The 24,290-nt window shown below is 46.0% G+C and overlaps 1 protein-coding gene across 3 annotated transcripts in view; it reads right to left on the bottom strand.

Moving 5' to 3' along the window:
- The window catches only part of ZNF423 (zinc finger protein 423), a 370,693-nt gene that overhangs the window by 217,283 nt on the left and 129,120 nt on the right, over positions 1 to 24,290 (bottom strand). The gene's annotated exons all lie outside the window — the stretch shown is intronic.

Genomic DNA, 24,290 nt, shown 5'->3' with positions numbered 1-24,290 from the left:
GGGCAAGGTCAAAAATCCAAGTCAAAAGGGATAGCCAGAAGGAGTGGGCCAGGGAGTGGCCCTGGTCCATCTTCAGCCACAGAAAGCCAAGCACCACTGGCTGGACAGATGGCCAAGCCCATCCCATGTCCAGAGACCCTGACCTCGGGACAAACATTCCTCATCCTTCTTTTCCCAGCAAATATTCAAGGATCAAATTTGGTCCCCCAAATTACACACACAACATCCACTTACTTAGTCAACAACAGTCTTTCACTCAGCAGGGCGAGGAGGAGTTCGTATGTGTGTCTGAAAACTCACCCAGAGACATCCTGGCCCCTGCAGACCCCCTTTCCGCACTGCAAGCACCCAAAAAAGCAAACCACTGAGACCAGAGAGTGAGCTTCTGGAGATCCCATCCAAACAGGGCCACTGCAGCCTCATTAGAATGACATCTACAGGTACTGAGCTTTTGATTGACTAGGGATGGGGGACCACAGGAAGGTGTGGAATCTCCTCCCCTGAGGATCTTCACAAATCAGAGAAGCAGCACGGTCTAGCGGCTACAGCACGGGTCTGAAAGTCAGAAGGACCTAGGTTCTATTCCTTGCTCCTCCACTTGTCTGCCGTGTGACCTTAGGTGATTCACTTCACTTCTCTGTGCCTCAGTTACCTCATTTGTAAAATGAGGATTAAGACAGTGAGCCCCATTTGGGACATGAATTATTCCCAACCTGAGAAACTTGTACCTACTCCAGCTCTTAGTACAGTGCCTGGCACATAGTAAGTGCTTAACAAATACCACAAGGGAGACACCCATCAATCTGAGATGCATCTACCTGGAGGCAGAGGGATGGAAGAAAAATGACACCTTAATGTCCCTTCCAGCCAAAAATCCACGATTCTGAACTGATACGTATTGGGCCTGCAGCATGGGCTATGTAGCCGGAAAGATTCCCATATGAAAATCATAAAAACAAACTGCAGCAAGTCACAATAAATGAACGGTCATTATCCTGGACTTGAGCACCAAAACCTAGTTCTAATTGACGTGGGTGGGCTTAAGGAGCAGTTATCGCATTATATTTACCAGGTTGCACGAATCTCTTGCTAATAATCAGTGGTATTTATGCAATGCTTACTAAGTATACCACACTGTACTAAAAGCTTGGGAGAGTGCAATACAAAAGAGTTGACAGAACATTCCCTGCCCACAGTGAGTTTACAGTAATAATCCATCCCAAAACTTGAAGACTTTAAGAGTTCATGAGCATCAAACACCTAAGAGTCTCCATAATCACAACCCCAGCATGGACTCAGGGCTCAGGATGAGGAGTCAGGAGTCCTGGGTTCTAATCCTGACTCTGCCACTGCCTGCTATAGGACCCCGGGCAAGTCACTTAACCTCTCTGTGACACAGCTTCCCCATCTGTAAAGTTGGGGTGAAATACATGTTCTCACTCCCACTTTCACAGTGAACCTTGTGTAGGGCAGGGACTGTGCCTGAACTTCCTATCCTGTATCTACCCCAGTGCTTGGCACAGGGTAAAAGCTTAACAAATATCACAGTAGCTATTATTCTTGAACCAGACAACATACACACGAATGCTCAATGCAGGATATTCCAGGGAAAACACGGAAGAGACAGATGAGACCATAACAGTGATAACGGAAGAACCATTAGAAAGATTGAGGATTATGGCAGAGGACAGCACGTTCTGGAGAAAGTATATCTATGGAGTCGCTATGAATCAGAAACTATTCATTGGCACTTAAAAATAATAAATCCCTAATTCAGTTTAATTATGGTATTTCTTAGGAGCTTACTTTGTGTCAAGCTCTGTGTTAAGTGCTGGGGAAGGTACAAGCTAATCAGATCAGACACAATCCCTGTCCCACATGGGGTCCCAGTCCAAGTCTGTCTTAGTGGATTTCCAGGTAGTCACAGGAAGGGGCTTATCCCACACAGAGTCCAGGTGTCGCAGAGAAATTAAAACCAACCACCTTGCTGCATTGTTCATCGTTCATTCATAAAAAATGCAATGGGAAGACAAGAAAATAGGTCAGCTGGATGGGATTTATGGCAAACTCAATCCAAATTCTCCTCTGCCAATCCAGCTTCTACAGGCCATGTCTCCTCACCACTGAGAGAGAAATTGCCCACCATAACTCATGCCAGAGTTGTACTTTTGCCTGAATAACCAGGTCATGGGGACATCCCAATTCTTCCCAGCAGTCTTCATCTGAGCTAGTGGCAACCTGGTAGACTCAAGGCAGGTGACACCAGTGGAATATTAATCCTCTCCAAACAAAGTAAATCAGAACCCAAACTGTTTGCTATATATCTGCCACTCAAATGCCCCCAAATACCATGCCCTCAAATTTCACAAGCTGATAGCCACCGCCACCAGCCATCTCTGCCCCTGAGCCAGCCCACTCACGTGTCTCACTTCGTTTTGTCGCCGGATTCCACTGTGACTCCACGAGCTTACACGGGTTTACACGGGCTGACGAGTGCCTCTAAAAGTGGGAAACAATGAAGCCCAGCGTCCTCCAAACTACCCATCATCAGAGAGGTCCTGGCTTGGTGCTTGGGTGACAGATGGTAGCAAAACCTTCAGATGGCACAGGCTACCCAGCAACTGAAATCCCAAGGTTGCCCCCTCCCCCACACCCCCAATCCTTCCCCGACCTGGAAAAGAGGGAAAGGAAGGAAGATCAGATGGGCGACTTGTATTAGCACTGAAAGCTTTCCTAATAATAGCGAGCCCGCCAGGTACCTTGCTCTACGGGAGATGGCGGGGAGATGTAGGTCAGGAGTGTTTTGAGACCGAGAAGCGAGTGACGGCTCTCCTCTTTGAGACCCGAGGAACAGCCCCCGCCTCCCCCAACCCGAATCTCAGGGGTTCCAACATAGTTGCAGGTTGTCCTGTGGAATGATCCAACAATCCAAAGTTCAGCTCACCAAGCAAAACTGGATTTGGCCCTTTTGGATAGTCCACAAGATGTTCAGCCAATCAATCGATGGTATTTATTGAGCGTTTCCTTTGTGCAGAGAACTGTCCTAGTGCTTGAGTGGGGACAGAGAAGTTAATAGACAGGATTCCTACCTTCAAGGAGCTTACAGTGTAGTGGGGGTGGGGGGGGACATTAAAAGAGGTAGAGGAAGTAACCTAAGCTTTCGCAGCGTCTTCTAAGCTCCAGATCACAGATAGTCAACATCCAGATCCCCAAAATTCAGATAATGAAGCTTCTCCTGCAATTAAGGGCAAGGGGACACATTCCTTCCACTAGGGGGAGCAGCTCTAAAAGCAACTGGTTCTGGCCGGTTCGGGTTGGGGGTGAGTTACCAAATGCAGCCACCTAATTCTGTGGGAGGTGGATGCTCTTTCTCCCTCCCTATTTCTTTCTCTCTTCCACCAGGCTACTCACTGCTTCAGTCAGGCAATCAATCATACTTATCACACACTTACTGTGTGCAGAGCACTGTACTAAGCGCTTGGGACAGTACTATATAACAATATAACAGACACATTCCATGCCCTTACTAAACTTACAGGCAACAAGCCAATCCTAGTTTTCTCAAAAGAGCTGTTTGCTGGGACTTGGGGCCAGTGCTGAACTGTCCCCCCGTCCTGTTAGATAGGGTATATTTACTTTAAAGGCCCAGCCTCCTGCGGTCAAGAACCCTAGGGTATGTCGCTTAGTGGATAGAGCACGGGCCTGGGAGTCAAAAGGATCTGGGTTCTAGTACCGGCTCTGCTAATCATCTACTGTGTGACCTTGGGCAAGTCACTTCTCTGTGCCTCAGTTACCTCATCTGTTAAATGGGGATTAAGGCTGTGAGCCCCATGTGGAACATGGATTGTGCCCTACCTGCTTAGCTTGTATCTACCCCAGTGCTTAGAACAGTGCCCAGAACATAGTAAACACTTAACAAACACCATAAAAAACAACCCTGCCTTAGAAGAGGAGGGCAGCGTAACAGTTCAGGAGCAATAGGAGAGGTCGGGGGTTCATCTGGTGACAACCTCGGCTCTATAGATTCTCGGAGAAATTCCCCAGAGAACCTTTCCAGGTGTGTCCTTTAGACACCCTAACTTCCATGACACAATGTCCGGATGCTTCTGCGAAGGCAGAGGTCAGACAAAGGGCATTTGGAATTCTTTAGTGTGGCCACTGACCAATTAGGTCCCACAGCTACCATCCCAAAACCTGACGGTCACCCTCAAGGAGAACTTTGGGTGGTCTCAGAGATCAGCTAGCCCAGAAGCCAAAGGCAGCCCCCGTCCCTAAAGTTTGCTTTGCGGGTCCCAACATTCTAAAGCTTCTTCAGTTGTACCAATTAGCAAGTCTGAATGTGCCATTCCCTGATTTTCCAGCAGTTTTCTCTAGGTTTCATATGACCGATGCCTCTGGCTTCCCCTGCTCTCCTTCAGCTTCCCCACCCTCTTCTCTGTCTCACTACTCATTAGCGCTAACCCCAGGGGATGGGAAGGTCAGGAAAGATGGGAGAAAAACAAATCAATCCATTTTACAATTCTGGGGAAGGTGTGAAGGGCAGGAGGAAGCCAAAGGCTGAAACAAAATTGTAATCTGAAATTTTTCATTTAAATGGATCAGGGATATTCATTGAGCATTTATTATGTACAGAGCACTGTACTAAGCACTTGTGAGAGTACAATACAGTAGCTAGACACATTCCCCACCCACAAGGAGCTTAGACTCTAGAGAATTCATACAATGCCTCCCAGATGGTTTGATCCATCCATTCATTGATCCTATACAATGCTCTCAAGCAGTGCTCCATTCAGAAACATTTGAAGCGGGTGAGATAGGAGCCCCCATACTTTACAGAAGATCATTCACCCTGGAAGATGGAAAGTTCTGGAGTCCCAACATAAATCAACATGCAAATCTCTAGTACATTACCAAAAAGTTACCTCTTCCAGGAAGTCTTCCCATATGAACCTCATCTGATTCAGGCCACTTTATTCCCTTTAGGAATCCATAAAACTGTCAATTATGCAAATATTTTCCTTTGTTTCTTACTCATAAGTGTATTTTACAATCCTGTGTGCTCTCTATCTACCTTATTGTGTACCTAAGTTTGCCCCATTAGAGGAACAATCTTCTAAGGGCAGGAACTCTGTCCTCTGGAACAGAGAAGCAGCATGGCTCAGTGGAAGGAGCCCAGGCTTGGGAGCCAGAGGTCATGGGTTCTAATCCCAGCTCTGCCACTTGTCAGCGTGACTTTGGGCAAGTCACTTAACTTCTTCCTCAGTTATCTCATCTGTAAAATGGGGATTAAGACTGTGAGCCCCACGAGGGACAACCTGATCACCTTGTTTCCCCCCCCCAGTACTTAGAACAGTGCTTTGCACATAGTAAGCGCTTAACAAATGCCATCATTATTATTATTATCAAGACAGCCTGTTGACCCTCTGTCCAATTATAATAGACATCCATCCCAAACTTCTAGGAGCAATCCATCAGTGGTATTTAATGAGCACTTACTGTGTGCAGAGTGCTGTACTGGAGAATACAGCTCTGGGAGAGTATACTGTAACAGTGTTGGTAGACACATTCCCTGCCCACAATGATCTTACAGTTCAGAAAGAATGTTTGAGGATAAGGCCCTAGGAAGACACTGGGGGAGTTAATTCTTCCAACCAGCCCTGGTGCAGAATCAATGATGGGCATCAATCAATCAAAAGTATCAACAGAGTGCCTACCGGGCCTGGAGTTATGTTCTGAGCTGCTGGAAATGTCCTCTCCTCCAGGATCTTGTAATCCAATGGGGGAGAAAGACTCAGAATAATTTTCAAATAGTGGGGAAATGAGCCTGGAAAGATGGATAAGGGAATAAATGAGTGCTTAAATGGTAGAGTATGTAAATCCTAGGTGTGTGTTGCCCAGGTGGCTGCCAGAGCTTAACTGCTCACCTGGTAGTAGGGAGGATGTATCTGAGGAGGAGAAAATCACTGGGGGAAATAGCACCTGGAGGAGGTCAGATTTTGGAAGAACCACAGACAAAACTCAGGTGGCCTGATCCACCCCCATCCAAGAAAAATTCATCAATCAGGGGGCATTCTCCAATTTGGCTAAGTGTTCCAAGAAGATCAGGCCAGATGTGCTTGTGGGGAGGAGTGGGGGAGAGAAGCGGAGTGATGGTGTGGTTGGGGGGCAGAAAACCAAAGGAAAACCTCTCCTGTCAAAGGGTCGGGGTTTGGGGCGGGGGGGGGGGGGGGGGGGGGGGGGGGGGAGAATGGACTCAAGAGCCAATAACTGCTGGATGGACACAGAGGTCCAGGGCTCCCCACAGCTCACAGAGCCTCAACTTCTTAGAAGGAAATGGGGCCAGAAATTGGGGAAGTAGGTCCTATCCAGAGCTGCCTGAAGGGAGTACTCCCTCCTGGAGAGAGGGGACAACCCCTCACCTCTGAAAAACACAGTGGCGGCTCCATCTTTTCACACTTCCCTCAGGGGCTTCCCACAGCTTCGCTATGTGATATAGCCCCTCCACCCCACAAAATGTTTTTCTCTCCACCCCGCCTCCTAAAATCTTCGAAACTTCATATTTAAGTCAGTGGCTTCTTCCCCCATTGTCCCATGTAATTGTTCTCTCAAGACTGACTGTCAGTGAAAGATGACTCTGATCTCAGGGCACCCTGTCCTCACCAACCCAGACACAAACAGCTTCAGGGCCCAGAGTCCAAGATCCCATCTTACCATATGGTGGCTCCAGAAACCCCGGGGACAATGGGATGGAAACAAATCTGTGACGCCTAGAGTGACTTAACAAATATATCCCTGACTCCAGCATTGCCATCCTCCCCAGAGAAGCAGTAAACGGAATGACATTGTGGAAAGCGATAGCAGCCACAGAACAACTTTGGTTGCCAATTTCTCCAGTAGTTAAGCAGTAAATGGCGTTAATCGGAATGATAACCTGTTCAATTCCACACTTATGCAAATAGCAAAGTTTTGGCAAGAGCACGCGGCGATTTAACAACAACACCTGCCAGGAGCTAGTCCGTGTGTCTGACAAATTCACTACTCTATTTTCATAATCTGTGAAATTACAGCACAAGATGTAATCACCAACTGCTGGCACATCCCAAACAGTGAAAATAGAGACAGAGAAAAAGAGAGAGAGAGAGAGAGAGAGAGAGAGAGAGAGAGAAAGGGGCTGGGGGGAGGGATAGTCCCATCTGCCTAATTTCACCAAGCAAAAACCCCTTTCCAACGGCAAAAAAACAATCTCAGTATTCCCAAATAGTCTCCCAGTCAAGCGATTCAAATTATACCTTCCTGAAGTAGGTGTGAAGCCTCCAATCCCCTTCCCCACAAGGTTTCTGCTCTTACCACATTTCCTGACACCCTCCTTGGCCCAGTGGAGCTGGGGGAGTGTGGGCACAAGCCTTTCCCACCCTCCCCTGCTCTCCCACTCATTTCCAGGGACTGAAATCAAAACAAGAAAAAGGAAACTAAACGGTTGGCTGACTGAAGAGGAAACAGACTAAAGGAGAGGCAGACTGGGGGGAAAAATGGCACGACACTGCTGGGCTCAATTCTGATTCCGACTCCCTCTTTCCTGGCAAACCCACCTCCCAAAGCAAGCTGCGCTCTTGTAAGCTTGCTATCCCCCAGAACCCTCCTCCCCACCCCCCCAAAAAATGGAATAAATTGTCTCGTTACACTATTTGGAGTTGAAAAAGGAGAACTCTTCACTGTTCTGGTGGATGGAGCTTTTCCTGAGGCAAACCATGCTTGTTGTGGTACTGGCTTTAGTACCCATAAAGCAGGTAGGGAGAAGGGAGAATCGTCTCCAAATAGTCAAAGGAAGTCAGGGGGATGGTAAGGGGAGTGTTGAGGGAAATCTGGGCAGACAGGAGAAAGCTTTCTGACTGGTTGTGTCGGGAGTGGAGCGATTTCCAGCCACCACCAAGGGCTCTTCAGGCAGCCCTGGATCCCAACTCCACCCCACCCACGCCTCCCTTGGACATTTCTCCCGTCTGAATACTCTGGCTTTCAGTCAACCAGAGGAAATGAAAGACAGACTGAGACAACAGCATTAGGTGGGGGGACAGATCAGACTGGTTTTTGGCTGGGCCAGCCTGCCTCTGCTGCTGCTGCTGATTTATCATCTTCGGGACAAAAAGTTAAGCCCTCCCTCTTTCAGAGATGAAAAAAAAAGGATCATCTATTTTGACAGAGCAACTTCTCTATTTGCTTCAAAAATTGGTCAGGCTTCCCTCACTCGAGAAATTCCAAGCTGGCAAGAGCAACAGGGTAAGTCAGAAAATTCTTGGGTGGCTTGTTCCTCCAGAGAGCAGGAAGGAAGAGAGAAACCATGGCTCAGGGCCCAGGGGTCTTTCTGATCCCACCCAACAGCTCATGCCCCCTGCCCACAAAGGGGGACCCACTCTCATGGACAGCAGAGGAGTCTGCGGTGACATCTACCTACATCTGGTCATCCAGACCACGATCCAGTCACTGGGAGGGGAGCTGTATTTAATAATTAATAATAATAATAAGGTATTGTATTTGTTAATTGCTTACTATGTGCCAGGCACTGTACTAAGAACTGAGGTAGATACAAGGTAATCAGGTTTATTATATTGTACTCTCCCAAGCACTTCGTACAGTGCTGTGCATGCTTATAAGTGCTCAGTAAATACAACTGAATAAATGAAGGTTGGACACAATCCCTATCCCACAAAGGGCTCACAGTCTTAATCCCAGTTTTACAGATGAGAAAACTAAGGCACAAAGAAGCGAAGTGACTTGCTAAAGTCACACAGCAGACAAGCGGTGGAGCCGGGAATAGAAGTCAGGTCCTTCTGAGTCCCAGGCTCTATCCACTAGGCCACATGGCTTCTAATTAGGGGCAAGTTTGCTGAGCTGAACCCCAATCCTCCCATAGCTCCCTGATCCAGACGTGCTCGGGCAATCGCTGTGGCAGTGACTGTCAAGCCAGGCAGTGTGGTGGAGACCCTGACTGTGGGAGCCCTGCCCCAGCTACAGCAAAGACTTGCAGACAGATCAAACTAGGTGTCATTACCCCCCCGCCCCCCCCGCCCCCACCACCACCACTACACAACTTGCTGGGCTGCCTGCCTGTTCCTGGTTTTCTCTCTTAATTAAGACTGGTGCCCCTCCCCCTCTCCCCCCAAGCAGTGATGTCATATTTAAAGGCAGCCAATTTTTAGCCAGTCAACTCTGAAATCAAACCATTTAACACAAAATGAGGCACTTTATAATCCCCTATACATTGTTTTCGAAAGCTGGCACATGTGAAGTTTAAGCTCTCGGCCAAAAAAAGACTCCACCAATAATTTGTCATTATTTTAAGCCAGGGCATGAGTGAAATATTGGCTTGTTGGCTCTTTTTCTGCCCTGAAATCTCTCCCTTGCCCTTTGGCTCCTTTCACCTGGGGTTCACCCCACTCTCTTCCCTAGCAATAAGACCCCGGGGGCAAGGGGCACAGAGGGCTTCCCAGAGTTAGGATGCTTAGAGAGCAACCATAAACTAAAAACAAATGAAAAGCAGGGTTTGCCTTCTGTCCTAGGAGACTCAGGCTTCCCCTTCCAGCTGAAGATGAGAAGCAGGATGGTGTAGTGCTTATGGCATGGGCCCAGGAGTCAGAAGGTCATGGGTTCTAATCCCAGTCCCAGTGACCTTGGGCAAGTCACTTCACTTCTCCAGGTCTCAGTTACGTCATCTATAAAATGGGGATTGAAATTGTGAGTCCCACACGGGACAGGCACAGTGTCCAAGTCGATATGCTTGTATCCACCCCCAGAGCTTAGTACAGTGCCTGGCACATAATAAGCACTCAAATAATGTTATTATTAGTGCTAATAGTAGTAGTATTAGCATTATCATAGACCCAGTATCATTAGACTGGAAGTTTCTAGGGATGGGAACGGGGTCTTTTTCTGCTTTGGGTAGTTCCCCACAGCACCCAGTAGAGTAGTCTGCATCAAACCGACAGATGCTCAATAAATATTGCTGCTGATAATAGTGGTGATCATAGTTTGCTTTCCTTTTTGTTCCAAACAATGAGACTCCTGGATCTAGACACCCGTCTCAGCCTTCCAACAATGCTTAGGAAACACCAATACATTGACTTGGGACGATGATTTATGGCACCTAGAAGCAAATTAATTCACCGTTGGGAAAAAAAAAAAACAGAAGGCTTCTATTAGTCAGGAAGCAAAAGGCAGGAGGTAGCAGAGTTCCTGCTCAAAGTGTGTTTTTAGCGCACCGTGGCGTGTTTGTGTGGGAAGACTTTTAGGGGATGCTCAGTTAGGATGGCCCGGCTTCTTGTTACAAATCCCCTGAGGGCCTGCGATATGAGCTAGGGTAAATATCTTCCCCTCTCTAAGCCTCAGGAAGAAGTATCATGGTTTAATGGAAAGAGTGTGGGCCTGGGTATCAGAAGGACCAGGGTTCTAATCCTGACTCTGCCACACGTCTGCTATGTGACCTTGGGCAAGTCACTTCACTTCTCTATGCCTCTGTTACCTCATTGGTAAAATGGGGATTAAGACCATGAGCCCCATGTGGGACAGGGACTGTATCCAACCTGATCAACTTGTATCTGCCCCAGCGCTTAGAACAGTGCTTGGTACATAAGAAGAACTTAACAAGTACCTTATTATTATTTACTCATCCTCCCTAACTCCCAGAGTGGACTTTTATGGTATTTGTTAAGCACTTACTATGTTCTAGGCACTGTGCTAAGTGCTGAGATAGAAGATGATAATCAGGTTGGACACAGTCCCTATCCCACATAGGGCTCACAGTTTAAATGTCCATTTTGTAGATGAGGTACCTGAGGCCCAGTGAAGTGGCTTGCCCAAGGTTTCACAGCAGATAAATGGCAGAGTCAGAATTAGAACCCAGGTCCTCTGACTCCCAAGTCAGTGCTTTTTCCATTAGGCCGTGCTGCTTCTCAAGAGCCATTTTTCAACCCTTCACTATATTGCATCTTCAGATCCCAGGGCTGGGAGACTTTCAGTCCTAGGTCTACCACTCATCTGCTGTGTGATCTCAGGCAAATCACAACTTCTCTGGGACTCAGTTTCCTCCCTTGTAAAATGGGGATCAAATACCTATTTTCCCTTCCTCTTACACTATGAGCCCAAAGTGGGATGACAGTGTGTCAGACCTGATTCATTTGCATCTTCCCCAATTCATTCATTCATTCAATCATATTTATTGAGCACTTACTGTGTGCAGAGCACTGTACTAAGCGCTTGGGAGGTACAAGTTGGCAACATATAGAGACGGTCCCTACCCAACTGTGGGCTCACAGTCTAGAAGGGGGAGACAGACAACAAAACAAAACATATTAACAAAATAAAATAAATAGAATAAATATGTACAAGTAAAATAAATAAATAAATAGAGTAATAAATATGTACAAACATATATACATATAGCATGGTTCATTTTTTTAAAAAAATGGTATTTGTTAAGTGCTTACTTTGTGCCAGGCACTGTAGTGCTGGGGTAGATACAAGCTAATCAGGGTAGACACAGTCTATGTCCCAGATGAGGCTCACAGTCTTAGTCCCCATTTTACTGATGAGGTAACTGAGGCACAGAGAAGTTAAGTGAGTTGCCCAAGGACACATGATAGACCAGTGGTGGAGCCAGGATTAGAATCTAGGTCCTTCTGACTCTCAGGCCCATGCTCTATCCACTAGGCAATGCAGCTTCTATTTGTACTTAGCTTATAGTAAGCACTTAAAGACCACTACTATTATCATTATTATTCATAGTCAATCAATCAATTGTATTTACTGAGTGCTTACTGTATGCAGAACAGTGTACTAAACTCTTCGGAGGGTACAATATAACAGACACATTCCCTGCTTACAACGAACTTACAGTCTATAGGGAGCCTATCTGAAGGAGTGACCACATACTCCAAACAATAAGAAACCATTAAAAATGCAACCCTTGTCCATCATTGTTCTCACCACTGTGTTCTGCCAGGCTTGGTAAAGGGCTAATCAAAGACCCAGTCCTTACCACTAAAGAGAGGGACTTCTAAACCTGGAGCTATTGGAATAGCATCTGAGGAGATAGCACACGCCACCGTTATTTTCATTTGCCACATCTAGGGGGCCACACCCTTCCCAAGCCTTCCAAGATGAGGAGTTGCACACGGTAGGAAAACCTTCCAAAGCCTGCCAAAGCTCGGCTTTCTCCTTCAAATGACCCGGCACTCCCTCCTGAACTCATCCCTCCGGGGACTCTGGAGGTTCCAAGCGGAATTTTTGCTCTGGGCCAAGAGCGAACAGTCTCCCAGACACAAATATGCCCCAGGCACCCCCAGCCTTTCCTCCCAGCATCTTGGTCCCAGTGCAGCTATGAAATAGTTACAAGCAGAGAGGAGCTTTCCAAAATGGGACCCAAAAAGGAAGCCAACACCCTCACGCTGGCCTCTGCGGCCTTCCTCTCCAGTCAAGCTGGGACTCGGAGATTTTAATCTCAGCGGTCACATTACTGGGACACATGGGGCCCCCTAACTTCGGATGTTTCAATAATTTTGCTTACTGCTCCAGAGGAGATTTAGAAAAGATCCCATATGGTTTGTTGATCTTAAATTTCAAAGATGCCAGGCTGAAGGGACACGCCTGGAGCAGTTGTCGAAGGCCATCGATGCCTGCCTTTATCTTGAAAATCCAATTCATTAAGAAAAGCTACGTGAATGGAGTTGAAGCTTCAAGGCAACACTTCTCCCTCTGGTGGTATTTGCACCACACAGAGCTGGGAGACAGTATTCCTGGGTTCCCAAGCCAGCACCCCCATGTCCAACTACCTTGCCATCTTCATTCACTTTACTGTATTGTAGATCAGAGAAACAAACACCCAGTCGACCGACACATTACATATATTTTTGACTCGGAGAATAGAGGATATTTATTGAGCGCTTACTATGTATAGAGCCCAGCATTGAGCACTTAGGCGAATACAGAAAAAGTAAAAAGCAGGGTCCCTGATCTCAAGGAGCTTGCAATGGAATGAGGGATGCCAGGCCATATTAAATTGTACAAATGAAGAAGGATTAAGATACAACTGCCAACGCCGGAGCATACAAAAATAAAAGAAAATCCACCTGCACCTACAGAATCCCACAATAAGGAATATTTGAAGCAGAGTGTCCAATGCTGTGAGTATGCACATAACCATTTCTTGTGACAACCTAGTGGACTAATTGAGAGAGCATGGGCCTGGGAGTCGGAATGACCTGGGTTCTAATCCTTATTTTGCCAAATGCTTGCTATGTGACCTTGGACAAGTCATTTAACTTCTCTGGGCCTCAGTTTCTTTAACTGCAAAAGGGGGACACCTGTTCTCCCTCCTACTTAGACTGAGCCCCATGCAGAACAGGGACTGTGTTCAACCTAATTAAATTGTATCTATCCCAGTGCTTAGAACAGTATTTGACAAATATAAGTGCTTAATAAATACCATAAAGAACTAGTGATAATAATAATACAGTGCTGTGGGCACGGTAAGCACTCAAATATAATTGATTGATATTTGTTAAGTGTTTACTATGTGTCAAGCACTGTGTTAAGTACCGAGGTAGAAACATGATAATCAGATCAGATCCAGTGCCTGTCCCAGTTAAGAAGAGAGAAAATGTATTAAACCCCATTTTGCAAATGAGGAAACTGAGGCTCTATCCACTACACCAAAAAACACATACTAAACACTTGGGATGCTACAATAATAAGCATGGTATTTGTTAAGTGCTTATTATGTGCCAAGCACTGTACTAAGCGCTGGGGTAGATACAAGAAAATCAAGTTGGACACAGTCCAATTTACAGTTGAGTCCCTTGCCCAAGGTCACACAGCAGGTAAATGACAGTTGGGATTAGAAACCCATGACCTTCTGACTTCCAAGCCTGTGCTCTATCCACTACCCCATGCTGCTTCTCAATAGATTTGCCTACAATAGTTTTGGTAGGCACAATCCCTGCCTTCTAGGAACTCCCATTTGCCTCCCCCAACCTTCCCAGGGTGGGAGTCGATATTTCTTGGAATCTGTATCAGAATGACAAGACCAAAAGGGAGCCTGTAGTCATCGAGAGCCAAAGATGGGAGGTGGGAAGCTGCCTGCCATGTGACCTTGGGAAAGTCACTTAACTTCTCTATGCCTCAGTTTCCTCATTCGGAGGTGGGAAGAACAATGATAGATATCTGTTTGTCTGTATAATACATTGTACCACAATAAGAACACTAAGATCGGAAAATTCTCTCTTTCTATCTTCTGGTCAGAATCAAATCTTCTGCCCCAGTGTGTATGGTGCCACTCCTCCAGTCTAAGGCAGGAAATTAGCTGACGTGGACTGCGACGAGCCGACGAACCACTGAAGATGTGTAAAGAAATTAAACATAGAAATGATGTTGACACTCTTCATTTTAAAATGTGATTGGTATTCGAGAATTCAACATAAAACACACCTGCGATTCAGGGCTGCGGGTCTGCTACAGGACGTGAGCTTGGTTCAGTGGAACGGAATGCACGAGGAATGAATGCAAGTGGAACGGGAGTCTGGAACGGCCCAATCACTGACCAGCTCTCATGCCTTTCTGTCTGCCTCACAGGCCTGGATGAGAATCTGAACAACAGACACCCATCCACAGGCCAAATTCCTTTCCCTTCCCTCCCACCTGGGTACATGACAACTGGCCAATTTAGGCTTCCAGGGGGAACCTCTCTCCTTGACCTGAATTTAAGTTGTTGATTTTCTTTTTTTAGTTTGTCTCCCTTGTTAGAGTGTAAACTCCTGGAAGGCAGGAAATGTAGCACTTCTCTATTCTGTTCTTTCCAAGAGCCTAGTACAGTGAACTGCACCAAGTGGGTGCTCAATAAATGCTACTTCTAATAGCACCCCTTCAGGGCCTATACAACTTCTACTACTAGTACTCTTACGACCACAGTTATGGCAGTTACTATGAAGATTACTACAGAGGCTACTACTAGCACCCCTTCAGCACCTGAAAAATGAAGGGAAAAGAGATTCTTAATATGGGATGGAGCGGGAGAGAATGTAGTTTTGGAGGACAGGAGGATGATATGGAAGATTGGGAGCATAAGTGGGATTGTGGGATATGCACACGAGAATTCGGGACAGTCTCTATACTGAAAATTCCCTGTTGTGGGCAGGGAATATGTCTGTTTATTGTTCTGTTATACTCTCCCAACCACGTAGTACAGTGCTGTACACACAGTAAGGGATCAATAAATACAACCCACTGACCATCTAGGCCAGTGACTTATCTTCCCCCGGTTTTCCTCTAAATCCTGCTCTTTGCTGGTGCTTCTGATAGCAATAGTGTAGTGGAAGCATCCAGGTGGTTGAAGGAACAGAGAGGCAGTGTCTGAACATTAGACTGTATGCTCCTTGAAGGCAAAGAATGATTGTTTTGCTTTGATAATCCTCTCCCGTGTTTACTGCACATCTTGGAACTCAACAGATGTTCCATAAATAACACCAATGGATCGATAAGTGGCTCACCTCATTAGAGGGAACTTCTGTAATATCCAAATATCCAGCACCCCTGGAACAAGTCAGATCCATTTCAGGACAAGGCAACGAGAAAAATGAAAGAAAAGCAGTGTAAAGCAGGGTGGCCTAATGGAAAGAGCATAAACCTTCGAGTCAGAGGACTTGGGTTCTAATCCTGGCTCCGCCACTTGTCTGCTGTGTGACCTTGGACAAGTCACTTCACTTCTGTTTGCCTCAGTTACCTCATCTATAAAATGGAGATTAAGACTACGAGCTGTATGTGGGACAAGGACTGTCCAACCGGAGTATCTTGTATCTACCTCAATGTTTAGTACAGTGCCTAGCACATAGCACTTAAATACCTTTAAAAATTAAAAAAAAAACCTTAAATATCTTTAAAAATAAAAAACAAGATCTTTGCTCTCACCTCTTGACGATTAAACAGGCAGAGGGGTGATTTAGTACTCAGGTCTGGTCAGGGCCCTTTGTGGATGGATGAGGTGGCTTTAATGTGAAAGCACACGGTATAAATAAAGTGCAAATGACTCCATCCCCTGAAATTTACAGACTTCCAGTGGGGCCAGAACATTCAAGTTACTTCTCCTGGAACAATTTCAGAGGTTTATATCTGAGCAACGCAGAGAGACGCAGATATTTTCTGTGAAAAATCTCTGCATTCTGTAATGAATAGTAAGACTGATTAGAACCATTTTTAGCTGAATAAACCTCCTTTAGTTTTCATTCCAAAACTCCCCAAGAAAATTACTCTCTGTTCTTCTGTGCTACCCTGGCTTTTTCAAGGGGGCCTGCACTTACCAGGTCAGAGAGACCTCCTTGTGAAATAAGGTGGTAACAGCAGATGAAAGGCCGGATTCTGCTTGAAAAGAAGAAGCCAGAGATAACCCAGAATCACCGAGATCTGCCATTTGTAGATCAACTCCTGAGTCAATCACATTTATTGAGTGCTTACTGTGTGACGAGCACTGTACTAAGCACTTGGGAGAGTACAATGTACCAGTGAACAGACACATTCCCTGCCCGTAACAACTTTACAGTCCAGAGGGAGCTTACAGTCTAGAGGACCCTGGGGGGTGTTCAGAAATGGTGGGGAGGCAGCAAGGTAAAGTCTTTCCTCAAAGGGGCTGTTTATTAGCCAGGTAGAGGGACCTGCCTTCCTCTAAAATCTTCACAAGCTTCCAATGCGTAGCAAGTCACAGAAGTAAACTCAACCAATCCTCTCTCTCACTCAAAGTCCCTCAACCAGCATCATAATCTCTGAACTGGCCACAAGAACTGAGGGCTGAAGTGAGGCTGTGAGGATGCCCAACCCCGACTAGAGCTTCCGATATGACTATTGAGAAGGCAGACAGAAATAAGCAGCAACAAACAGAGAATAGAGAAGCCGTAGGATCTAGTGGAAAGACCAGAGGACTGGGAGTCAGAAGACCTGGGTTCTAATTCCAGCTCCTCTGCCTTTCTGGTGTGTGTCCTTGGACCAGTCATTTGACTGTTTTGTGCCACAGTTTCCTCTTCTGTATGATGGAGCTTGAACACCTCTTTTCTCTCCCCGCTAAGGCTGTGAGGCCAGAAATGGTATCTGAGCAGATAGTATTATAGCTATCCTGATGCTTGGAACAGAGCTTGACACATGGTTAACACTTAATAAAGGTCACAACTATTATCGGTGCTCTCCCCATTTTCAAATAGCATCTATGAGCTACCCATTCTTCTCTAAGCACCCAGCTCTTGCCCAACCCTGTATTGAGGAGAACTTGCCCAGGCACTTTATCACATCCAACACCAGACTCATGCCTGCAACTATTTCCACCCAAACCTCCATTTGGTGGGACAAAGCGGGAAGAACATTCTCTGATTTGCTGACACATTCTAGCCCAGCTGCATAGTGAAAAACCTTTGTTCAGACAACAGAGAACCTGACAAGGAAATTAAAGGCATGTAAGAACTCCACAGCCTTCCACTGAGGGCGATGCAAAAGTAAGCCAATATGGGGCCAAAGGACAGCCTCAGATTACCCCACCCCCAAAACACACGCATGCACACACACACACACACACACACACACACACACACACACACACACACACACACATCGCTGAAGTTGCCAATCTTTCCCAAATGGACCCCCACAATAGTTTGAGGGATCCCACCCCACCCCACCCCATGGTGTGCTGCCTGGATGTCACCTGTAGATTTCAGTTCCCCCATACCTGCCTGACTTCACGTTTAATGGAACATGAGGAGTTGATAAGGGGCAAATGGAAAAATCATTAAAAACCACTTGATTGTTGATGGCAGCCAAGCAGAGGGGTTCATGGGCCCTGTCTGCAATTGGTTTAATGTCTTGAAAATAAGAAAAAGAGGCATACATCACTAGCCTCCAAAAGGAGGGTGGTGAAATTGGCACCAGAGAACGAAACACATGGTGTGGCTGACATACATGAGGAATGTGGTCCGAATCCTGAACTCTTAGCCACAAGTACTCCACAGCCATTTGCTTTCCCAGAATTCTTTGCAGAAGATACTGTAGCAAGCAGGTAGCTTGAGGAGAGGTCAAGGCTTCTATCCAGCATGTCAAATTCAGGACTTATGGAGAGAGAGAACTGCTACTCCAATCCTCTGCTCTTAAATAGAAATGACCAACCCCAGACAGTAGCAAAATGCAGAAGAGAGAGACTCATGAACTTTTCCTCAGTCCTCCCTCCAAACACCAAGAAGCACTGCCTTTAATCAATGTTGTTTTTTGAGGGCTTTCTGTGTGCGGAGCAATGTACTAAGCATTTGGGAGAGCATAATACAATAGAGTTGGTAGGCATGTATCAGCAATGAGCTTACAGTCTAATCTACAACTCTCAATCATATTTATTGAGCACTGACTGTGAGCAGAGCACCATATTAAGCACTTGGGAGAGTACAATACAGTAATAAACAGACACATTCCCCGCCCACAAGCAGCACCAAGAGACAGTCTTACACTATTTAGCCCTTCCAACAAATGTGATCCAATGATCTCCTCAAGCCCAGCACCACGTATTTTCATCCTCCAAATCCAAGACGCTCAAGGCATTTCCATGCGGCTAAAAGACTACTGCGATGGCAGTTTTGTCAGCAGAAAGCACCAGAGTCTGGGGGAGTTTTTGGAAGTACTTCCCCTGAATTGCTAGCTTGTAAATGTGCTGAGAAGGGCCCTGAGGAGATCTGGATTGGGCTTTCCCACTGCCAAGAGGGAAAAGCCGCACGTTGACACTCCGGCACGTTGACACTCCGGAGAATGAAAGTGACCATCACTGGGACACAGAGGAAAAAGGAAAATTTATTACCTTTGATATGCACAAGCTGTCCAGTTTAGCAAAAAGGAACCAGGATCTGGCAAAGGCAGGGGAGTCAAACAGCACCAAACACAGTAATTAGGGCCAGCAGGTCATTAAAGCCACAGCTGTATAAACTAGGTGTGTAATTAACTTTCTTCCCTGCTTTTTACACAACAACATTTCAGTTTCACCACTAAAGGAGGGTCAGCCTTTCAGATGTGTTTTTTGAGAGCATGCCAAAGTTCTAAATTAGAAGAAGCAAAAACATTCTGAATGCTCTCTTTTCCCACCTTTACTAGAGGGAAAAAAGGAAAAATCCTGGCACCAAAGGATCCTGGATCTCTAAAAGCGGAAGTCACCCAGACCTGCCGGAAGGAGGTTTTCACAGGCTGTTCCTGGGTTTTTGTCAATGGCTCTGATCCTGTCCATAGTCTGCCTGGGGAATCATTAGACTCAAAGTGGAAATGGTAGGTGGGGGGAAGAAATTGCAGGCATTTTGAAGAAAGGATGTGGTCTCTTTGTCTCTCTGGGACTCCTAAATGCCAAAATAAGTCAGAGCCTTAATTTCAAATTCTGCCTTGAGTTTGCCCTCTGCATTCTAATTTTAATTTAATGCATTCCAATGGCTACCTTTTTCTCTCCTCATCAAACAAAATGACTTGACCAGTGGAGGGAAAATTCTCCCTACCACCGGTTTCCTTCTTACTTATTCACTCTCTACTGCTTGGCCTTAACTGGGTCCCTCCCAAACGAATCTGTTAACTTCATCACTCCCAACTTGCTGTCATGACCTAAGCTCATGCTTCAACCCTGGCAAGTAATTCCCTCACCACTCAAATCCCCCAAACACTGCCCCTTCCTACCTACAAAGCCCCCTCCAAAAAGCTGCCTCCTCATGGAGGCATTCTTTGATCTACTTCCCAGCTTATATCACCCTATCGGCCATCTTGCTGGAAAGCAGTGTGGCCTAGTGGAAGGCTCACGGGTTTGGGAGTCAGAGGACGTGGGTTCTAATCCCAGCTCTGCCCCTTGTCTGCTGTGTGACCTTAGGCAAGTCACTTCACTTCTCTGTGCCTGGGTTACCTCAGTTGTAAAATGGGGATTAAGACTGTGAGCCCCATGTGGTTACAGGGACTGTGTCCAACCTGATCACCTTGTATCTACCCTAGTGCTTAGAACAGTGTTTGTCACATAGTAAGCGCTTAACAAGTATTATTATTATTCGTTATTATTATTGTACTTAGTACACCCAGGACTACCTCCCTATTTCATTAATTTATTAACTGCTTATTTTGTTTTTATCATTTGCATCTAGGCTCTTCCTCTTGGATCTGTACGGTTGCATATATAAATTCCTCAAGAAAAGAGACCTTGACCTCCACCGTACGTTTCCCAGAACAATACAGTGCAGCACACTCAATAAATGACGCTGTTGCATCTAAAATCATCGTCAAAATTTTACAGATGTCGAAATCTGCCCCTATCCCACTTGGATGCGGCCAGCAGTAAGGAAAGTCACTCTGAATTCCTCAATACAACCAACTTCCTGGCACCAACAGCCTTGGGCCAAGGACCCCAGCGGCTTTGGCTAAGAAACATTTCAGAATTAAGGCGTCCCGGGTAACCCGAAGGGAAAGCTTTCAAACACCCGAATGACACTATTGATGTCGACATCATTATTGTTGCTAATAAAAGAAAGCTGGTGGCTACCAAGCCATTTCTCTTGAAACCAGGAAGTAGTTTGTGTGTTGCCAGTTCTGGAAAGGAAATATGAGCCCAAGCTGGCTGCAGCTTGTGGGACATGGTCCATGCCACTGTTGCTACAACAACTTCCAGAGGAAACCTGAGATCCAAACTGTGGTCTGACCTCCAGCTAGGTCATGTAATAAGGATGAGGTCCTCTTTTGGAAATCGTGCCCCAAATGACACAGGTACTTGGGACAGACTGAATTGTCCCTTTCATCCATTCAGCATTCCCTTCTACATCTTTTTCACCCATGTCCTGGAAGAAATAAATCTTCCGAGCAGGTTTGTTCTGAATGTCAGAATGCCTTGAGCAATGGGACTCTATAACACAGGACTACAAAATATTGGCCAAGCTTCCTTACTGGGAAAAAGTGTAAAACAAAGCAATAGAACCTTCTTTTCTTTCCCAAGGTCCACATAATCATAATACTAATTATGGTATCTGTTAAGCACTTACTATGTGCAAGGCACTGCACTAAGCTCTAGGGTAGATACAGACAAATTGGGTTGGACACAGTCCCTGTTCCATGTGGGGCTCACAGTCTCAATCTCCATTTTACAGATGAGGTAACTGAGACCCAAAGAAGTAAAGTGATTTGCCCAAGGTCACTGAGCAGACAAGTGGCATAACCAGGGTTAGAACACTTGACCTTCTGCCTGGTAAGCTCCTTGTGGGAAAGGATCATATCTCCCAATGCTATTGTATTGTACTCTCCTAAGCAATAGATGCCATTGATTGATTGATTAATTGATCTGTGCTGCATACCTGGTCTTCGCAGTGGGACCTAAGCTTTCTGGAGAAAAGAGCCTGCCTCTTGGGTGGCAGAGAATGGGCAGGAGTGACAGCCACACATGTGGCTTTATTCTGAACAGTCCAGTTTTCAGCTGGTATTGATAAAGCCCATGCTGAGCCTCCCTTCACCTCAGTTCTGGCTGCCAGCCCCCAGGTCTGGGCAGCACTACCCATGTTCACAGGGACCTGGGAGAGGAATCCAGTGGTGCTGGAGAAATGGAAGAACTCAGGAGTCAATTCTCCAAGGTCCAATCAGGAACTAGATCGGTTCTGAGAATTTCCAGCAAGAACCTTTTTATTGTGTTTTTCGGCATCCTGAGTTACATGGCAAGGTAGACAAAGGAGTGTGTGCATGGCCTAATGTAGAGCAAGGGCCTAGGAGACAGAAAAACCTGGGTTCTAATTCAGCTCTGCCACTTGTTTGCCGAATGACCATGGGCAAATCACTTAACTTCTCTGTGTCTCAGTTACCTCATATGCAAAATGGGGATGAAGACTCTGAGCCCCATGGGGGACAGGAGGAACTGTAACCAACCCATTTGCTTGCACCCACCCCAGCGCTTAGTACAGTGCCTGGCACACAGTGCATGCCGAACAAATACCACAATTATTATTAGTGCTGCCAGAAGCCGAACCACTGGCCCACTGTAGGCTTTTGATAGAGTTGGATGGAGAGGTAGAAAAAAATTGAGTTGAAACTGGGAGAGCACAGCTTTAGTCAGAAAATAATAACAGTAATCGTGGTCCTGTTTAAGTGCTTATTATGTGCCTAACTCTGTATTAAGCGCTGGCATAGATACAAGATGATCAGGTTCCACATGGGGCTCACAGTCTAAGTAGGGGGGAGAATAGGTATTGAATCCCCATTTGGCAGATGAGGAAACTGAAGCACAGAGAAGTGAAATGACTTGCCCAAGGTCACACAGCAGATAAGTGGTGAAATTGGTATTAGAACCCAGGTCCTCCGACTGCCAGGCTCGTGTTCTTTCCACCAGACCACGCTGCTCCTTGAACAGCAGTCAGCTGAGAAATAAACACCACATAAACGCTTTCCTACTCTGAAAAACAAGACTTCCATCCTCACATTTGGGAAGAAACTGAGAGTCATCAGAGGGTCATCAGAGGATCATGGAATAGTCTGAAACCCATTTTATTTCCTACCTGCCCCCAGTGAGGAGAAGCAGTAAGTCTGGGAAATGAGACAGGTCAGACACACTCCTCCCCAGAAGACCTCACTTTGGAAGGACACAGATCTTTTTAGTCAGACAAGGGTTCTCTTCCAAATCTACTTTGCCCACATCCAAGTGTCTGTGGAATGGGCTATTTCCAGACAAGTGGTTCCATGGACATTGAGGGGATTCCACTCATAGAACCTCTGGGAACTCTGAAAAATCCAAAAGGTGAAGAGAAAGGAAGCGAGGGTGGAAAAAGGAGGCCGTGGAGATGGCTGGATGCTAGTAGGCAGAATCCTGAGGTTACAAGTCTACTGATTCTGCTTTTCTGGCAGAATGGGTCTATTTTACATAGCGTGGACTGTCTCAACAACCTAGAGAAGCAGCACGTCCTAATGTAAGAAGCACGGACCTGGCAGTCAGAGGAACCTGGGGTTTGAAACCCAGTTCCACCACTTACCTGCTGTGTGACCTTAGGCAAGTCACTTCCCTTCTCTGTGCCTCAGTTCCCTCATCTGTAAAATGGGGATTAAGACTGTGACTCCAACATGGGACATGGACTGTGTCCAACGTGCTCAGCTTGTATCTACCCCAGCACTGAGTACAGTGCCTGGCACATAGTAAGTACTGAACAACTTCCATTTCATATTATCTTTTTTTAATTTTAGGGAGTCCAGTTGTCCCTATCAAGGACTCGCCACAACTCTCTTGGCTCTTTGGACAACAGAATGAAGCCGAGACCTTTATGAGCTCAGAAGCAAAGAATTAGTCTTGGCGAGCCTCATGCTGAGTCGCTCTTTTCTAAACAAATTCTCAGACAACCCACAAACTCAACCCTTCCATGTGAAAGAAGCCACTTTCAGAATGGATTTACCTTATATCAGGCTGTAATGAATTTCTAAGGGATTCCATTAGAAATGACGGTTTATCCTACTCTTTGGAGGAATGCCTGACTCCCTTTGCATCCTCCGGGGAAGTGGCCATGCCTAGTGTGAATATCCCAGTGGAAGTCATTAGATAGTCTTTCACTAGCACTAGTGATGCCATCAGAGTATCTATTCCACTAGCAGAGATTGAGATACTTGACAGTTACACGGGAATCCCACTTTAAACTTGGATAAACTCTTAACTTGCCCATAAGCTTAAATTCTCAGCCAGAAAATCATCCCTAAAGAGCACCAATCCTTGGAACGAATCAGTGGAAAACACTCGGACGGTTTCAGAGACGCTGAAACAGTCTCCTATGTATCACCATTTCCCCCAGACTCCCCTCCTGTCCTCTAAAACCCTAAAATGAGTTTTTGCTTTCCCACTCTGAAAAACGAGACTTCCATCCTCACATTTGGGAAGAAATTGAAAAAGTACTCAAACAGAAAAATGACCTGGAATTTTTCTGATCCCACTGTATTTCTATCCCCTTTCCTTACTCAACAGGGACAAGAACGGAGTCTTCAAAAGGGGAAGACATAACTCCAGCCCACATCTGGCTTAAAAAGCTTCCAAATAAGAGTGGACCACGGTCGAGAAGACAGTGAAATTTCCCATCTGAAGTTCCCTGTCAGAGATACTCTTCCCAGCTTCCCCAGGCCAAAAAAGAAGTGGAGACCATTCCAATAGGTGGGGAATGGAGCTAGCTGCCTCTCTTTCAGATTTCCCATTTGTTATTTTCAACTCATATCCCCACAGCCCTATGCTCTGCCAATAACCAGAACTAATGTGCTCCATC

This window comes from Tachyglossus aculeatus, chromosome 11, assembly GCF_015852505.1.
Source record: "Tachyglossus aculeatus isolate mTacAcu1 chromosome 11, mTacAcu1.pri, whole genome shotgun sequence".
Lineage (NCBI taxonomy): Eukaryota > Metazoa > Chordata > Mammalia > Monotremata > Tachyglossidae > Tachyglossus > Tachyglossus aculeatus.
This window is presented reverse-complemented; position numbering and strand designations above follow the sequence as displayed.